A 19,519-nucleotide genomic window follows, 5' to 3' on the forward strand; every position below is an offset into this window, starting at 1 on the left:
TCGGCCGGTGGGCAGGAGGACCCAGGACAGGAAGTGTCTTCCGTGTGGCTGCGGTTGGGCCAGCAGATAGGTGCAGAGCGGCGGCGGGCGGAAGAGGCACGGCTCACGATGGTCAGGGCGGAGAACTCCATGCGGAGGGCCCTGAGGCAGGCCGAGTGCCTCGAGGCAATCCGCAGGGGGTTGGAGGAGCAGATGGCGTCGTCCCTGCGGACCCTCGGGGCCATGGAACAGGACCGCCTCCGGGACATAGACGAGGAGTTTGATGATGCCCTGGCCCGGAACACCACGGAGTGAGCCGCTGGACTTGCCCGCCGCCTTTGTATATAGTTCTTTAGTTTTAGGTTTCCTTTGTTTCTTCTTATGATTTGGAGTCGACGGACACTGCTCCACTTTTTGTATATAGTTGCATTTTAGTAAGGGTTTTTTGTAGGTTTCCTTTGTTCAGTTGGGCTCATGGATCCTTGGATGTTTTGTACATAGTTCTTCATTGGATTGTTTTATTTATTTATTTTTTATTTATTCACCATGGAGCAATGGTCTTTGCATTTATTTTTCTCTCTCGGATTGATTTTATTTTTAATGTGACTTTGGACAACATTTTTTTGGATTTGTAGTTTTGATTTTTTTGGACGGACATGCAGCTTATCTTTTTTTCATTGCCATTGTAGTTTGTTTCATTTCATTTGCATTCAATTTTTTTTAATACAATTTTGTTTTCATACTTCACTGTGTGGTATCATCTCATTGGTTTCATGCATGTCATGTTGGGTGTTTTCCCATTCAATTGCAACCATTGTGTGTGACGGACATGGGTTCATTTGCTTTATGAACATTGGGGGTGTGGGGGTGTAAAATGTAATTTCCATTTCCATGTGGGTGAATGGGTTACTTGGTAGGGCCTTTTGGCTGTGGAGGCTGACCATAACGCACATGATTGGGGATTGTGAGGACCTGGGTGCAGGGGGACATGAGTGGGGGCCTGGTGGTGCTGCCCCTGAACTGCTGGGAGGTGGGGGTGGTGGGAGACATGAGTTGGACATGAGTGGGGGCCTGGTGGAGGGTGCCCTGCACTGCTGGGGGGTGGGGGTGCAGGGGGACATGAGTGGGGGCCTGGTGGAGGGTGCCCCTGGATGCTGGGGGTTGGGGGTTCAGGGGGACATGAGTGGGGGCCTGGTGGAGGGTGCCCCTGGATGCTGGGGGGTGGGGGTGATAGGGGATATGAGTGGGGGCCTGGTGGAGGGTGCTCCTGGATGCTGGGGGGTGGGGGTGCAGGGGGACATGAGTGGGGGCCTGGTGGAGGGTGCCCTGCACTGCTGGGGGGTGGGGGGTGGGAGACATGAGTGGGGGCCTGGTGGAGGGTGCCCCTGGATGCTGGGGGGTGGGGGTGCAGGGGGACATGAGTGGGGGCCTGGTGGAGGGTGCCCCTGCACTGCTGGGGGGTGGGGGTGGTGGGAGACATGAGTGGGGGCCTGGTGGTGCTGCCCCTGCACTGCTGGGGGGTGGGGGTGATAGGGGCCATGAGTGGGGGCCTGGTGGAGGGTGCCCCTGGATGGTGGGGGTGCAGGGGGACATGAGTTGGACATGAGTGGGGGCCTGGTGGAGGGTGCCCTGCACTGCTGGGGGGTGGGTGTGCAGGGGGCCATGAGTGGGGGCCTGGTGGAGGGTGCCCCACACTGCTAGGGGGTGGGGGTTCTGGGTGACATGAGCAGGTGTGCAGGGTAGTCCCCTGTGGTGTCGGCTGCCTGCAGGGGCCGTGGAGGGTGTACAGGGAATACCTGGGAGCACACAGCCAAATCACGTGTAGAATTTCCCGCGTACCCCTGAAATACACGTACCCAGCCAAATCGCGTGTGGAAATTCCCACGCACGTACCCTGCCAAATCGCGTGTGGGACTTCCCGCGCACCCCTGAGATCCACGTACCCAGCCAAGACGCGTGTGGAAATTCCCGCGCACGTACCCGGCCAAATCGCGTGTGGAACTTCCCGCGCACCCCTGAAATCCATGTACCCTTCCAAATCGCGTGTGAGACTTCCCGCGCACCCCTGAGATCTACGTACCCAGCCAAGTCGCGTGTGGAAATTCCCGCACCCGTACCCGGCCAAATCGCGTGTGGAACTTCCCACGCACCCCTGAAATCCACGTACCCTGCCAAATCGCGTGTGAGACTTCCCGCGCACCCCTGAGATCCACGTACCCAGCCAAATCGCATGTGGAAATTCCCGCGCACGTACCCGGCCAAATCGCGTGTGGAACTTCCCGCGCACCCCTGAAATCCACGTACCCTGCCAAATCGTGTGTAAAAGTTCCCGCGCACCCCGGAATACACGCACACGTTATTTTTCAGTCAGCGGGTGTCCGTGTTTGTGGGTACCCCTTTGCACGTCATTTGTCCTGGAGGGCCACAGTATAGGACATTCATCATAGCTGTATATAGGTGCTATTTGTTGGCGCACCTTTTGGCGCACATTTATTACAGGCACAGAGACGCTACCGCCTGCTTTCTTGTGGCGGTCGTGTTTGTGCCTGTGCGCTGGTTTGACCGTGCGCTTTTTTGCCCTATTCGATTCCATGAATACGCGTTGTAGGCGAGCGTGTGGGCGTTCCACGCACTTGCACCCTGTACTTCCCCCGTGACGCCCACATTTTGGCAAGTTGTTCCCCATTCCAAGTGTTACGCCACGTGTTCCGCCTACTTTTGTTGTGTGCGCCGCGCTATGTGCGATTTTCGCTGTGGCCTGTGCGATTTTCGCTGTGACCTGGCGCACGCCGTTAGATGGCCTGTGCTCCAACGTGCGCCGCACACTTTTTTAGCGCACATCCGATGGTTTTCTCGCGCACGGCCTTCCATGCATCGTTGTGCACTGCTTTTTGTACGATTTTCACACTTGCACTGCGATTTTCGCTATTCCACTGCGAATCGCACGTTTTTGGCCACTTGCGCCGCGCTAATTATTCCATGAATCGGCCTGTATATTAGCCAGAATAATAAAATCAGACAGAAAAGTAGGTTTAAGAACAAATTACTTTCCTATCTATAATGCTTTCTGCGTGTCTCTACACCAAGTAGACAGAATCTAGTAGGACCCCCGAAGGTGCAACTATAACATTTGACCAAAAATTGATTTAAAGAGATCTTCTGTATTTCAAACAAAATTCTGATAGCACATTCTGTATACCTCTTCCAAGTTTGCACAGTGAGTTAGTAAAGGCCTAAAGGTTTCCAGCTCCTTCATGCAGACACTGCAGAGTCTTTCCGCAGGTGGTATATGTTTTCTGACTCTAATGACCCTTAATGAAGAATAGATTTAATCTTAATTTCAACATAAATTGTCTCACATGTTGGTCATTAGTATGAATTAAGTAATCAAATGGTAACAAGTATGGAAAGGATTGTCAGGCATATTCATTTAGATACTTTTTTTGTCAACAAGTAATCAATAACGCTTATTCTATCTATATGGTAGGCTTTTCCGATGAATTATTTCCTGGCTATTGTAAGGTTATGAGTAAAAATCATATTGCAGCCAATGGGCGTGTGGAAATGCATACTGGAGGTCACTGTCTCCTTTATTACCACATTAGAGTCAGAGTTAGTCGTAACTAAATCCTTATACCAGCTCAAAATTGTTTTGCCATTGTCTGTCAAAATTTTGAAAAGGGGCATGGTCTGTTTTATTTTGATTATTGTTGACACAGAAACTAACACCAACTCCATTGAAACTGCTTTTACCAGCAAAGACTGAGGGAGGCCTAAAGTGTATCTGCATAGTTTCCCTTACAGGAATTTAAGCCATTTGAACAGCCTGTTGACATATATTTCCAAACCATACAGTATACCCCGGGCAATACTTGTTTTATATAATTTTAGCATTCCCTCCATCGAAACAAACTGCCTTTAGTGCGGAAACAATTCTTCACCAGTCTAAACCTATTCAATACCTTCGGTGCAATCTACTACTTTAGCAGTGTTGAAGATAATGACATCGTACATATATCGCAGGTATACGCAGGTACATATAGGCAGTTACTACATCAATCGGTTTTCCATCTATTTCTACGATTTTATTTTTTATATAGTTTATCTTCGAGTTATATGTGCATAAAGCGATGATAATGATTGATGTAATCCCATGCCGGTTTTGTCAATAATTACTGTATCGTCAGCATAAAACAGCCAAGAGACGGGCCTTGTGCATGTTTTTGGCAGGTAGTTAATGCATGTATATCTGCCACAAAAAGATTAAAAATCCATGGTGCTAGTACACAACTCTGCTTTAGTCCATTAGAAGTCGAGATGTGATCTGATAACTGTCCAGATGTATTCAATTTTACAGCTACTAACTTGCTAGAGTAAAATTGGATTATGAGATTGTAATATTTCCCATAATCTGTTGCACTCTACAAGTCGAAAGTACTTCTGTAATCAATGAATGCAATGTATAGTGAGATGGACTTGGTGTTAAGTGTATTACGTATAAGGTATTGCATGGTCCATATGTTATGCGTTGTCCCAATACTGCTTCAGAGGACTGTATGCTCTAATGAGAGATGCTGATGCTAATTCACCCATGTTCGAAAGTTCTTCTAGAAGTATGTTGCAAAAAAAGGTTTACCTGGGGCATCCAACATAGCCAAGTGTCTAACTAGCTGAATCTTCTCTGGGCCCCTCCTGGAGCACAGAAATTAAAAGAGATTTCCTCCAAGAATTTGGTATAATACCCCCACTGCCACCTTTTTAAATAAAGCATTCAATAAATTAGACCAATGCCAATAGTCCTTTTTCAGGACCAAATTAGATAGCTCATCTGGGCTAGGTGCTTTATTCTAAGGATTAGCTCATGAAGAGCCTCATCATTTAGCACATAGTGAAACTTATGACACCTCCCTGGCTGTGGGGGAATAGGCCCCTCTTGGCCAGTAGATTTGTCATATTGTTTTTTAATATGAGTTACCCAGGCATTTTTTCATCAGTGGGGTTGATCTCTAATTTTTGTTTGGAATGTACTGGAATTTCCTAAATAATTGCCACAAACTCTCTTGCTATTGTTTGTTCTTACATTAGATTTCAGCTGCCAATTTGCCATCATTCATGGTTGTATATATATATATATATATAGCCAGCTTTTATACTCAGCATGCAGATTTTTAATGATGTACCTGCCCCGGGATTCAGTGTAATGTCACGTCATGGACAGCTTTATCAAAGAGGGAATATTACGTTGTTTTATTAGGTATAGCTATATTGTACATTTTGTCTGGGTGGTTTTTACTACAATCATTTTTTTCTGTGAGAAATATTGAGAAAGGATTCCTATGGTAGTATCAACATCACTGTAGATTACTGCTCTGGTGACAACTCGTTCTGAGAACAACCTTCAGTTTAAGAGGTCAATGTTCCGCTCATTGCAAATAGTCCTATTACCCTGTCTATTAACTTCATAATTCCCTTCCAATGGATCACACCTGTAACTATACGAGCAATTAATCTTTAGCGCTAATATTTTATGACCACAAAGGGTAGTGGGTAATGTATTATAAACATACAAATATAATCCACTTAATTGCGCGAAGTTCCATTAGTACAGGTGAAATTATCAATTGGACTATTATTTCCTTCCTCATTTAGATAATCAAGACCGTAAGCATGCATATAACTCACCCACTTGGCTCTCTGCCTAATGTGAAGGATATTCTTTGCCTCTATAGGGAGAGTCCTACCTTCTTGTCATTTGCTTTGCAGACTCTGCATGGCCTTCTCACAATAAGCGTTAATGTCACTACAAACTATAACTTCCCCCTTTGGAAAATGTCAACTCCAATTCTACTAAAATTCCTGTTAAATAGGCCACGATTTCCTCATTTTGTCCTCCCTCCCCCCCGGGTTATTATAGATATTAACCAACAATATCAGATTAACACCTTTGTTATCACTAATATGTAAACATAAGACTTTCAAATTCACCATCTCCACATCATATTCTCTAAGACTCATGAGGCTTAGCTCCAATAATTAGGCCACAACAGGGTCTACCAGCTGCCGCTCTAGTATGCAGCACTAAAACATCACATCTTAGTAGTTTAGACAAGCCTGTGTCTCTAAGCGTATAATGAGAGTGACTTCTCGTTTTCCAAAGTAATCCAATATACATCCTTTGTACTTGATGGTATTCAGAAGTTTTTTTCTGTACTCCAGACCTAATCCCCCTGTGTAAGGCCACTATGGGGGATTTGAATGCTGTTGCCATCATTTTTTACAAGTCTACTATATGCATCTGAGGGGGTTCTAAAATGTATCATCTATCTTTCCTCTGTACTGATTGCATAAAGAGATCCAGGTTCAAATGAAAAGTCTATCTTCAAAAAGTGAGGTGCTAATGGCATCACTAATTCCACAGTCATTTTGTTATAGAAGTGCAAACATGACCAGTTTGTGTCATATCTGGATGTAGGTCATTCCAACAAAACCAAATCCGTAGAGGTATTAACCTTTACTTGCGGTAGAATGTGGAGAAATCTCAGGGCTTCTAATCAATTAAGAAATGGATTTTCTGTCATGGCAAAGAAATCTGTGATTACAACCTTGGTCTCGTCAATAGAGTTAGAGGACCTGTCTTGCTACATACATAATTAACTTACTGCAGACATTTTATTGCTAGGTTCTTCTGTGCCTAGAATCACAGGCAATCCATGGGAGGAATCATATATTCTTCCATCCCTCCCTCTATGTTATGAGAGGTGTCACCAATCATCACTGAGTTACTGGAACCAGAGTGATTTGATATGGCAGTGGACTTATTTCCTGTACACACATTGGGAATTGAGCAAATCCAGTTATCCAGGGTCCCCTTAATGCTAGTGCTTTTTTGTTTACATCTTCTCGTATTTCCTTTCTTTTGTGCCGCCCCTTACTCAATCAGTTCATAGTTATTTTCTATGAGTTAACAGGTCTGCCTACAGCCTGATCCAATGTTTTGTAAGCAGGTTGACTTATTCAGGTTTCTTTTGGTGATCAACCAACTTTAGATCTTTTCTTCCTATGTCATTTTTTCCTTCTCAAAAGAAATTGATCAACATCAGGTTCTGTCCGTTGTAATGAGGGCTGTTCACCGTCTCCACTGTTATGTGAGGATATATGTTGTGCATCCTCTGTTCCCTGATCATCTTCCCTTGGAGGTTGCTGTTGAATCTGCATACTGGCTTCCTTGTCCTCGCGCCGTGTGCTATGAATACATATTTCTTCCTGGTGTTCTTCACTACACGCTCCACAAACGTTGAGGAGTGAACATTTGGGGTTAAAATAGCTGGCTCAATCGATTTTGGTACCACTTGGCTATTCTTTTTCTCTTTAAATATTTCCGTGCATAGCAATAGTATCGTTTTTAATAAAGAGAGAAGGATGTCAATGTCTTGTATGTCCTTTCCAGTCATAGAGTCACTATAGATCGAACACTCCCTTAATAGACTACTGCTAGGCTCTACTAATTTCTCCAGATCTGGTGTTTCTGAGAGATTACAGCCAATTACATTTGGAGGCAAATTCACTCTTTCTGCATGGACCCGAGGTTGGTCCACCTCATTTGTTTCTCTCTGGAGACTGTAGCATAAATGTAAGAGCGAGTTGTTATTGACCGGTTGTAAGTTCTTTGAGGATCCTCCTTAGAAACTATTACTGCCTGATTGGCTCAAATCTGTTCGGCACCTCAATGATCTCTTCGGCATTAGGCACCAAGGCATTGGCTGGTAAGACCTTATCAATCATGCTCAGATGTTTTGCCAATCTATTGTCCACTGGCTTTCCAAGGATGTTTGTTTCCATGATGGCCTAACTTCTGGTGCGATATTTTCCACCCCGGTTGGTCATGTTAGCGGTTTGGGAGTAGAGCCTCACCTTAGAATGCAGGGAATATAATAACAAGAATTCTTACCACAAGCAGCAGGTCCTCATCTCCTGTCGACAACTGATAGCCAACTGCACTCTCATCACACTCACACATGCGCACGCTATGCGTGCTGCTGCTGTATTTAAACCTTGAAGGGCGGGGTCCAGTTAAAGCCACAGTTGTTCCGACAAAAAATTTCTACACCAGGAGACTCACAGCCTTGATCTGATGCCGACTGCACTCTCATCGCACTCACAAGTGCCATAGGTCAATGTGGACACTCAAGACATCATTTCATACTTGGCACTCCTTGCCCATCACATCGCCGCTCTCTGCCCCAACTTTCAGTGCTATGCGGATAATACCCAGCTCATTTTCAGGCTACCCTCGGCCTCCTCCTCTTCTTCCCCCATCTCTGACTGTCTGTCTGCTATCCAGGAGTGGTGTGCCGCTAATGACCTCTGCCTTAATGCCAGTAAGACTGAATTTTACTCATTGGCACATCCACTCCCTCCTTCCCTGCAGCTCTATGGCCGGCCTCTCTTGGCCCTCTTCCTGCTCCCACCTGCAAGGCAAAAAACCTCAGGGCCATCTTCGACTCCACATTCTCCTTCTCTCCTCACATCTCTGACATCTCCAAGAAGTCACACTACCAGTTGCACCTCCTCAGAGGTATTCTTCCTTTCCTCTCCTTCCCCCAGAAGCTCACCGTCTCCAGAGCCCTGGTTCTCTCTAATCTGGACTACTGCAACAGCCTCTATCTAAATCTGCCTGCATCTACTCTCCGCCCTCTGCAACTTATTCAGAACAGGACTGCGAGACTTGTCCTTGGCCTCAAGCCCAAGGATTGTATCTCTCCAGGACTGAAATCTCTACACTGGCTCCCAGTGGCTGCAAGGATTAATTTCAAAACCCTCTGCATTGTCCACAAGGCCTTCTGGGGCCTGGGGCCACAATATCTTCAACTCTCTCTTCCGAAATATCTTCCTTCTCGAGCTCTTCGCTCATCCACCTCCAACTACCTCAGGGTCAGCCGCTTCTCCAAGTAACGAGTTGGTGGTTGATCTCTCTCCTCGGCTGGGGCCTCCCTCTGGAACAGCCTTCCTGCCCCCATGAAACTTGAGGAGAACCATCTCTGGTTCTGAAAGAACCTCAAAACGTTCCTCTTTGCTTGCTCTGCCTCTCTCCCCTGCTGATGTATAACACCACAGACTACAACCAGGAATGTCTACGTCTTTTAGCCGATACTTCTTCATATAGGAAAATAAACAGAGATCCTACCAAGAGATTACAAGAAGAGATCCTCAGCCTTACTAAACACGCTGAAGACCAGAGCTGGATATGCGAAGATGAACGACATTTCCTCAACAAAACTAACCCAAGGATACCAGCCATGTATATACTTCCGAAGATTCACAAACATGTCACTCAACCACCCGGACGTCCCATCGTCTCAGCCTGTGACTCACTTCTGGAGCCTCTATCTATGTACACTGACTTCTTCATGAAGCCATTTATTGGACGCATGAAATCATAAATCAAAGACAGCACCGACACCATGAAAGTCCTACAGAATATACATCTATCCGCCGACTCCATCCTGGCTACCATGGATGTACAGGTTCTTTACACCTCTATCCCCCAACAGGAAGCACTGGAAGCTTTAAAAATCTGCCTCAACAGAAGAACCAACACCACGTCCACTCCCACCAAATTCATCCTGGAGTGTATCAGACTAGCGATGACCGAGAACTTCTTTCTTTTCCAAAACCAGATTTACCAGCAGGTGAAAGGCGTCAGCATGGGGGCTACCTTTGCCCCTGACGTGGCCAACCTATACATGGCCCAACATGAGGATGACAACATCTACCATGATGACAACCCGTACAAAGCTCACATCTTGCTTTGGCGCCGATACATCGACGATGTTCTCCTAATATGGGAAGGGAGCAAAGAACTTTTGCTCTAATTCCACAAATGGCTGAATCAGAGAGACTCCCAAATACAATTCACCATCGAATGGGATCATCAAGCGGTTAATTTCCTGGACCTCCACATCTACCACTCTGGAGACTCTGTAAAAACAGAATTATACAGGAAACCAACCGACAGGAACAGCCTACTCCATTTCACTAGTTTCCATCCACTAGGACTCAAATACAACCTACCGTACGGACAATTTCTTCGTGTACGCAGGAACTGTACGGATAAAGACAAATTCGAACATCATGCCCAACAACTCCAAAAACGCCTAAGCGAAAGAAGCTATCCCAAAAAATCCATCAAAATGGCCCGCAAAAGAGCAGCCAACACCGGACCGCACCATCTGTCTGACCAACAACACCAAGGAACCCATAGACCGGACGGTCTGTGTCACCACGTTCAACCCTATCAGCAACTTGTTAAAAACCACCATAAACAAGCATTGGCACCTGATTAAAAACAAAGGCACCTTGGACAAAAAACCTTTATTTGCTTTTAAAAAGAACAGGAACCTTAGAGATATGTTGGTACGCACATTTCTCGAACCGGAAAAACAACAAGACACACTATGGGGCCTACCGCCCATAGTAGGACACTACTCATGTGGAAAGTGCGTCGCATGTCGCTACACCAAGACCAGCAAGACATTCAAATATAAACACTTCATCTGGACAATGCAAAGCCATACAAATTGCGAGAGCAAAAACGTTATCTATGTGATAAAGTGTCCATGCGAGCTCATTTACATTGGGAAAACAACCAGACCCATTAAACAAAGGATAAGTGAACATCGATCGTGCATCAAAAACTCCATACAGGATAAACCACTAGTGGAGCATTACAGCAGAAAAGGCCACACCAATGAGCAATTTACCTGGACCATCTTACAACTACAACAACAAAGAAGAGGAGGTGATATCAATCTAGCGCTCACGAGGCTCAAACAGAAATGGGTCCACAGACTGGACACAGTAAGGACTGGACTTAATATCACCGTAGAGTGGAAACACTTCTGGGACTAAGTAACCCCCGCAGATTCCACTGGCGATTGTCCAGTACAAGTAATCCCCGAGTGCTGTCCTCGGTTTGACACTGTATGTTTGCATATTTTTCTTGCAGATTTTAACATCAACATATATGCCATTGAACAACTGTGTACATACAGCATTGTATGGTCCCGCTTTAAATTTATCAAATAAGAAACTATATTGCCTATACTGTCTTGAGTATATGTGGATTTTTCCACACGAGCTGTACTAGACGGGTAGCTTCCGTGCCCCCTCGCAAGCTCACACATACGGGTCATTTCTGTTGCTTGTCATACCTCCTCCTTATTGGCCCATGTTGAACACCAATAACCACGGCCATTACTCAGTCCTATCTTTGCCCTACCCTACTCTCCATTGGGCACCCCATTGGCTGGCCGGCCCGGCTGAGCTGTTTCTAACCTATGGTGTCGGCACTCCTCAGTAGCATCCATTACCGCGAGGAGCGCAGACATTGCCACTACAGGCTTCGGTAAGTCACCTTGTTGATTTATGCTCTTTCTCTCATTCAGACAATTCGGAACAGACAGCCTAGGTACCTCCAGCATTTCCTACCTAATCCACTGTCCTTTTATAGTCCCACTCGTGCGCTGTAGAAACCTTTAGCCTTCTGGTAGACATTTTTAAACACGCACGACAGCACCATGCTTGCACCAAGATCGGAAGACTTTATATACCAAAAAAACACGGCGATGGCTACAGCCGGCTTCCATCCTGATCCAGCACAAGCACTCCAGAGGTTGCACCCACCACAAAATCGTATCTCCTCCTGCACGCTCGTATCACCTTGAATCACAGTCAACTGGGTTTTACAGCCCATAGTCCACTGTGGCGTTTTTAACTTGATTTCTGCCACCGACAGGATACCGAATCGATAGGCATCACCTGATCATTTAGCTGACAAACACCACTCTCACGAGACACCCCCACCACCGGTGTTCATCATCCCAGGTCCAACACTCACCAGTCCAACACTTCCCATGCTGGAGGTATATGGGCCTCGTGTTGCTTGAAATACACTAACTCCCCCACCTGCCGGGCTAATGTATACTTACCTTTGTCTCTACAGCTCCCAGAGATCATAGGCACTAATAGCCTAAGTGACCCGAGTCATACGAGTCTTCCCATCTCTCCAATGAGTCCGGCAACCATAACAGGACTCTAGCACAGCGTCCCCGCTGCACCACAGCAGACGGTAAACTGTTCTATGGCAATACACTCCGAGTGTATTTTTAGGCACCATTCAGCCATTATTTATTAATACGTAAATGAAACCTTAACTACCCGAGATCCTGACAGCTCTCCCCTTCCCCACAGATTTCTTTTACGGACAGAATCTGTAGTAAGAAACCATCCTGATGAAGGCCACTACAACCTCGGGCTTAATCCCAGCCCAGCTTGGCCGAAACACCGTTGTGTCGATTTTCTGTGGCACAACCCCTGTTTATATATGTTTGTAAAATATTGTTGTGTTCACTATTGTTGTTCTAGTACCCCCGGACCTAACACAGTCCTGGGATGCGCACTGTTGACACCTTCTGTCACCAATCACTTGTACTGTATACTCGTGCATCACTGTGAAAATTGTTCCTCCGCCAGAAAAGAGGACGATACTCATCTGTATTTCGCAAAAAAAGAAATATCTGTCCACCTAACCTTTCGTGCTTATCGAAAGTTGTGTAAATGTTTAAAAATACTAATCTGTGCAAAATCTTTTTGAAGGCAAAATAAAATAGCTTCAAAAACTAGACAGCTGCTCTCGGATCTCTCACCCTTATTTCTATCTATTTACCTACATGCCAAAATGTGGCCATTCCTTTACTTGATAAACATGGTGTATGTTGACATCAGCCTGACACTTTTCAAACACTACAACTGCAATACAACATGAAGTTCTAACTGTTGCCCCTATTGTATATACAACAAACTGAAAGTTCAGATATTAGAGCACAAACATTGCTAAAGAAACCATGTAACTACTGCCCCGCTTGTTATACATTGTTATGTAAAACAACAGAAGATATATGAAGGGCCATTCCTATGAAAATTAGTGTCTTAATGAAATAAACAAGAGCAATAGTTAATTGTCCATATACATATCAATTGATCAGATCCACATGAGGAGAACACTTGGCGCCTAGGCCAACCTTAAGAAAAACTACAGATCACTTCAGCACCCCCATTCAGATCAATTTTGCCACCCTGCCAAATCCAGGTGTAATAATCCGTTTATTTACACCAAAGAGGAGGATTTTACAACACTTACACTTCCTACATTACTGAGACAGTATGCAGCACTAAATAACCACCTAGTGTTTGCATGTTGACAGCAACAACGGGTGTAAATACCAAGGTTTCATATACATTGATATGCCAAAGCTGCTGATGCATTAAGATGGAAAATTTGATTTTGATTTTGAATATTTCTTACGCGCACCAAGCAGAATAAACTGCATTCGGGGCGCAGATGTTAACTATGATTTGTACTTTGATCAGCGTATAGAGACGGATATAGATCATCTAAGTTTACTTAAATAGGAAGGTTTAGTGCTTTTCTAAAGCTTTCCAATGATGGACAAGAACAGATAGTAAACGGTAGTTGGTTCCATAACTTTGGACCAAAGACCGAGAACCTCCTATCTCTCTTTGAGATAAGTTTAGTCCGGGGTATAGTCAACAGCATTTTATCTCCTGATCGGAGATCTCTCGTTGGTTGGAGATGGTGGATCCTGGCACTCGAATATTTTGGTGCATGGTCATAGAAGCATTTATGCATAAGGCAGGCCATCTTAAATCTCACCCGATCCACCACCATCAACCAATGGAGAGATCTACGCGAGGCTGACACATGGTCTCTTTTTCTTAGGTGGGCAATTAACCTAACTGCCGCATTCTGGGCCCTTTGCAGTCTCATTATCTGTTTGGCTGGGATCCCTGCCATTAAACTGTTGCAGTAATCGAGGTGAGAGTTGGTTAGCGCCCCTACGACGACTGGATGGTCTTCTGCTGCCAGGAATGGGAGCACATTCCTAAGCATACGTAGGGAGTGATACACAGCCTTCACTTTGGCCCCTACCTGGGCTTCGCTCCCTAGGTTTTCCTGCCATGTGCATCCGAGGTTCTTTATTTTCCTTGTGTGTACTGGCAACATTCTGATTGACTCAGAAACCCTTGAAAGAAGATTTGCCTCTAAACAATTGTGACAAGTCACAGTACCAGCAGTGTGCCCTTCCTTCCACCCAGCCAAGAGTAATACTAACAGTGCCCTAAGACAAACATCCATCCAAGTAAGACAGTCACCATAAATCATAGCCCTTGCATGGTGAAGTGTTTCTGAGAGAGATGGGAGGGAATTGCTTGTGGCTAAACTAGACCCAAGATGTTAAGTAGACCATCCCCAGACTAACCCCAAACTCACTGAGAGACCAACTGGATCATTACCACCTGGCCTGAATCTACCGTGATGCACAACGTCCATCGGAGCTAAAAGCCCTCAGTGGGTCCAGAAATGCCTAACAAGTTTCAAGAGAAAGATGAGCTGTGGGAAATACCTAGCCCACTAGGCCACCTACAGGGAACCCTTAGCAAATCAATGGGAACCCGGGAAGGGAAAACCTAATTCTTTCCCCCTGTAATGCTCACCTGATTCCCACAGAGACGCTGACCCGAACTGGACTGCTACCGTTTCTTCTATCTTCAGGCGCAGGGCCCGGAAGATGCTCTGGACGGGGCCTCCGAATTTGGATTGCCTGGCTTGTAGAGTAAGTTTTCTGCAGGTGGAAGAAAAGGGATTGATTACCAGCTGGGGTGGATATGTGTTCCCGCCAATCTCCCGTTTCTCACTCTTCTTGACCCCCAACTTGGTTTCTGCGAGCTCTCACCTTAGGTATTGTAAAGATGAGCTCTCCATCCTGCTTCAGGTGCAGGGGTGCGTAGAATCCAGTTACGTCACTGGATGGGAAATAGTTACGGACACTGTGTCCTTTCATCTCTCCTGCGGTAGCCGTAAGTATGAGTGTCTTTTCTCCACAGGAGCCGGGGCCCAGAAACCTAAAGCAGGTAAGTCTCTTGGTGAGTATTTGTTCTCCATGCTTAGTTAGTGCTCACCATGTATTCCTCTTATGCAGGTGCTGGGATGTAGCTGGCGTTGTGGCCGCGGTGGAGGAAGGTAAGTGAAAGAAAAGCGACTGCTTACTTCTAATGATTGTCTTTTTCTGCTTACAGGTGCCGAGATGCTGCCGGCGACACAGCCACTGTCGCGCGTGATGAGGCACGTAAGTAAGTGGAAGAAATGTGGCCGCTTTAAAGCGGGCACCTCTAATGACTGTCTTTTTCTGTCTTTCAGGTGCCGAGATGCTGCCGGCGTCGTGGCCGCGGTGGAGTTCGGCGAGGCCACGGATGGGTAAGGCAAGGCGGCGCGGCTGCGAGCGTTTGAGAGCGCTGCGAATCTTGTACCTTTCCTTTGCAGGATCGTCGGAGGTAGGATTGCTGAGGCCGGATTCCGGTAAGTAGAATTTCTAATGCTCGCCTTCTCTTTTCTTGTCTGTTTGCAGGTGTTCCGGGTGCTGGCAGGCGTGTCAGGAGCCAGGATGCAGGAGCCGACTCGGTGAGCGTCCTGCTGCTGATGCAGAATAACGCGAACTACGTGTATTCCATCGTGCGTGGTTTAAATAGCAGAGAAGTGCTTCAGGTGTGTGTTCTTCCACCGGCCCCACCCAGGTAAGAAACGAGTTCCTGAATAGTATAATAATAGAATAGTATCATCGTAAGTATTGTTCGAGAGTCTAGTTAGTTCTTTCAGTTTGACCATCGGTCTGGGGGTGATGGCTGGTTGAGAGTCTTACATCGATTTGAGCCAATTGACAGCAACTACGCCAAAAATGGGAAATAAACTGGCTTCCTCTATCTGAGATTAGTACCGATGGGAATCCGTGTAACCGGACAATGTTTTCAAGGAATTCTCTGGCTAGTACCGAAGCTGAGGGTAAGCCTTTTAACGGAATGAAGTGGGCCATCTTGGAAAACAAATCCACAATAACGAGAATAGTGTTGTACCCGGAGCAGGAGGGTAAGTCTGTGATAAAATCCATAGAAAGGGTGTGCCAGGGAGACGGTGGAATGTCTAATGGTTGGAGAAGACCAGCCGGTCTTTTCTTTTGACCCTTGTTTTGAGCGCACACACCACAGGACATCACAAATTCTTTTATGTCTTTTCTCCACGAAGGTCACCAGAATTGTCTTCTCAATTTCTCTTCTGTTTTGGCAATGCCAGGGTGGCCCTCTATCAATGAATCGTGATAGCAGGAGATTACTTGCCTTTGCAAATCGGCGTGTGGTAGGAATAATCGTCCTCAGAAATAAGGCAAGTCATTGTTTAAAGTGAAATCCATTTTTGTAGCGAGTTCTGCAAGTCTGTTGGGTTCAGAAATTGTTTAACTTTTGCCTCAATGTCCTCGATGGATTGTGAAGAAATCAGGCCCAAGATCCTTTGTTCAGGAATTATTGGTACAGGCTCTGGGTTGACAATGGTGTCTCCCATTCCAATCCGGGAAAGAGCATCTGCTTTGCCATTTTTGCTGCCAGGGCGGTAAGTGATCACAAAGTCAAATTCGGCAAAGAACAGGGTCCAGCGGAGCTGTCGAGAGGATTGAGCCTTGGCGGTTTTCAGATACTGTAAATTCCGATGATCGGTGATCACTGTGATGGTGTGTCTGGCCCCAAGGAGATAATGACGCCAGGCCTTAAAGGCGGATTTAATAGCTAACAGTTCCTTGTCTGTGATGGCGTAGTTAACCTCAGGCGCCGAGAATTTACGAGACCAGAACGCCACGGGATGTAATTGGTTAGTCTCTGGGTCTCTTTGTGAGAGGACCGCTCCCATTGCTAAACTGGATGTGTCGGTTTCGACGATATAAGGGAGATCTGGGTGTGGGTGCTTCAGTATTGGCGTAGAAGTAAACTTGGCTTTTAGCTCTTGGAAGGCTTGTTCAGCTTCTTCAGACCACTCAAAACGTTTATTCTTTCTTAAGAGAGCCGTGATGGGTTGTACCACTCGTGAAAACTCCGGAATTAATCTGCGATAAAAATTGGCAAAGCCTAACATGCTCTGAACGCCTTTTACAGAAGTAGGTGCCATTTGAGAATAGCGTCCACCTTTCGCAAGTCCATGTGGACTCCTTTGGGTGTCAGGATAAAACCCAGAAATTTGACTTCAGTGGCATAGAAAAAACATTTTTCAAGTTTGGCAAATAGTTTGTGTTGGCGAAGTTTTTCAAGTACTGTTCTAACATGATTTTTTCGGTGATCTGCTTCCGAAGAGGAGTAAACAAGAATGTCATCTAAGTAGACGACAACACAGACGTCAATGAGCTCCCTGAGGACATCATTCATAAAATATTGGAAGGCGGCCGGTGCATTACATAGTCCGAAAGGCATCATTTGGTACTCAAATAACCCATATTTAGTGCGAAACACCGTCTTCCATTCATCACCTTCCTTGATCCGTACCAAGTGATAAGCCCCCCGTAGGTCTAGTTTTGTATATATGCAAGCATCCTTCACCTGGTCAAGGAGTTCCGGGATCAGAGGTAAAGGGTATCTGTTTTTTACTGTTATCTGATTCAGAGCGCGGTAGTCTATACAGGTTCTGAGGTCACCTTCTTTTTTTGGCACGAAGAACAGAGCCAAGGATGCAGGGGACTTCGATGGACGAATAAAACCATTGGCCAAGTACTGGTCCAGGTACTGTCGCAGGTGAAGGTTCTCGGGCTCGGTAAGGGCGTAGATCCTGCTGCAAGGAGGAGTTGCACCGGGTAGTAGATCTATCTGGCAATCCTATGACCTGTGGGGTGGTAAGGTGTTAGCCTGTTCCTTTTGGAAAACATCTTGAAACTCTCGATACTCTAGCGGTAATTGCAAACTGTCGGCCGTTACTGACGCTAGGCCAATGTCTGATCGTAGATAGCAGGTTTGTGCACACTCTGGGAACGTTATCGTCTTTGCTCGCCAATCAATCTGAGGATTGTGTTTTTCCAACCAAGGGATTCCCAGAATTATTTGAAATTGCGGAGCCTTGATCACGTCGAACACTATTACCTCCCGATGCCCGTCTTGGCCTAGTAATGTCACTTCAGTAGTGGTATGGGTTACCGGCCCGGAGGCGATCTCAGTCTCATCCACAGTGGTAATGACATCTTTAACAGCTTTTGGGCAAAGAGGTAGGTTCATCCTGGAAGCCAACTTGCGGTCCACGTAATTTCCTATAGCTCCACTGTCCACGTATGCCTTAATTGCATGCAATCTTTCTGGCTGCTTCGGATTTACGAGGACCATTGGCATAATGAAGTGCGAGGTCAAAGAACTGGTTTTTAAGCTCGGCAAGCGGACCTCTATGCTTGTCGGGCAAGGTCGTTTCCCGGTTCAGACTTTTCAGAATTCTTGTCGGAAGCTCCTACGGTCTTCTTAGGTGGTTTTACAGGGCAGTCTCGAAGGAAATGTCCCGAGTTCCCACAATAGAGACACAGTTGCATTTGCCGTCTTCTGTCACACTCTTTCTGGGTTAAGGGGTCCTTTACAACCCCAATCTGCATAGGTTTGGTGCCATCGACACTTTTGGAGTTGCTCTGAGTCTTAGTGAAGATTCGGGTTTCAAACCTAGATCGATCCGCCTTCCTGTTTTGAAGCCTGTGATCTAATTGGACCACCAAATCAATATAATCCGAACAGTCCTGAGGTGGATTTACGACCTGGGCCAGGACGTCTTTGAGTTCGCCGCATAGACCTCGGTGAAATAGCGTGATTCTTTTCTCCTCGGGCCATCCAGTTTCCACAACTAACCTATTGAAGGATGCAATGTAGGCTAAGAGATCCTGGTTGCCCTGTCGTAGGGAAAGGAGTTTATTGTCCAGGGCCTGCCCCTGGGAATGCCTTGCAAAAAGTCTTTCCATACTCGTCTGGAAGGCTTGGAAATTCCGAAGGATTGGATCATCTTGTGTAACCAGTGGAATTGACCAATCGGCGGCACTGCCGCAAAGATACGAAAGTACAAATGCTACCTTGGTCTGGTCATTCGGGAAGGCCGCGGGCCTGCAGAGAAAGTGCAATCGGCATTGATTTATGAACACTGCAAATCTTTTAGGGTCTCCAGCAAAACGTTCAGGTGGTGCCAGAGGCACTTTTCCAGGTAGGTTGATTTGAACGGGATTGGTTGAAGTAACTGGGGTAAAATTCCCCCCTGGATTGGGCAGAGGGGTTTGCCCCGCTTGGCTTTGTAATAACTGTCTGGCAAGGTCATCAGTTCGTTCCTTTGACACTATTAACTCTCTCCTGAGGGCGTTCGTCTCCTGGCGAGCAGCATGAACTTCAGCCCTTAATTCCCCCAGTAGCTGGGCCAGTTGATCTGTATCAGAAGTTTCCATAGTGCCTGGGTAGGAGATTATTGGTAGTCTTCGCGTTCTGTAACGCTCACCTGATTCCCACAGAGACGCTGACCCGAACTGGACTGCTACCGTTTTTTCCATCGTGAGGCGCAGGGCCCGGAAGATGCTCTGGACGGGGCCTCCGAATTTGGATTGCCTGGCTTGTAGAGTAAGTTTTCTGCAGGTGGAAG

The sequence above is a fragment of the Ambystoma mexicanum genome, chromosome 6q (assembly GCF_040938575.1).
Source record: "Ambystoma mexicanum isolate Mex_15411 chromosome 6q, UKY_AmexF1_1, whole genome shotgun sequence".
NCBI classification, from domain to species: domain Eukaryota; kingdom Metazoa; phylum Chordata; class Amphibia; order Caudata; family Ambystomatidae; genus Ambystoma; species Ambystoma mexicanum.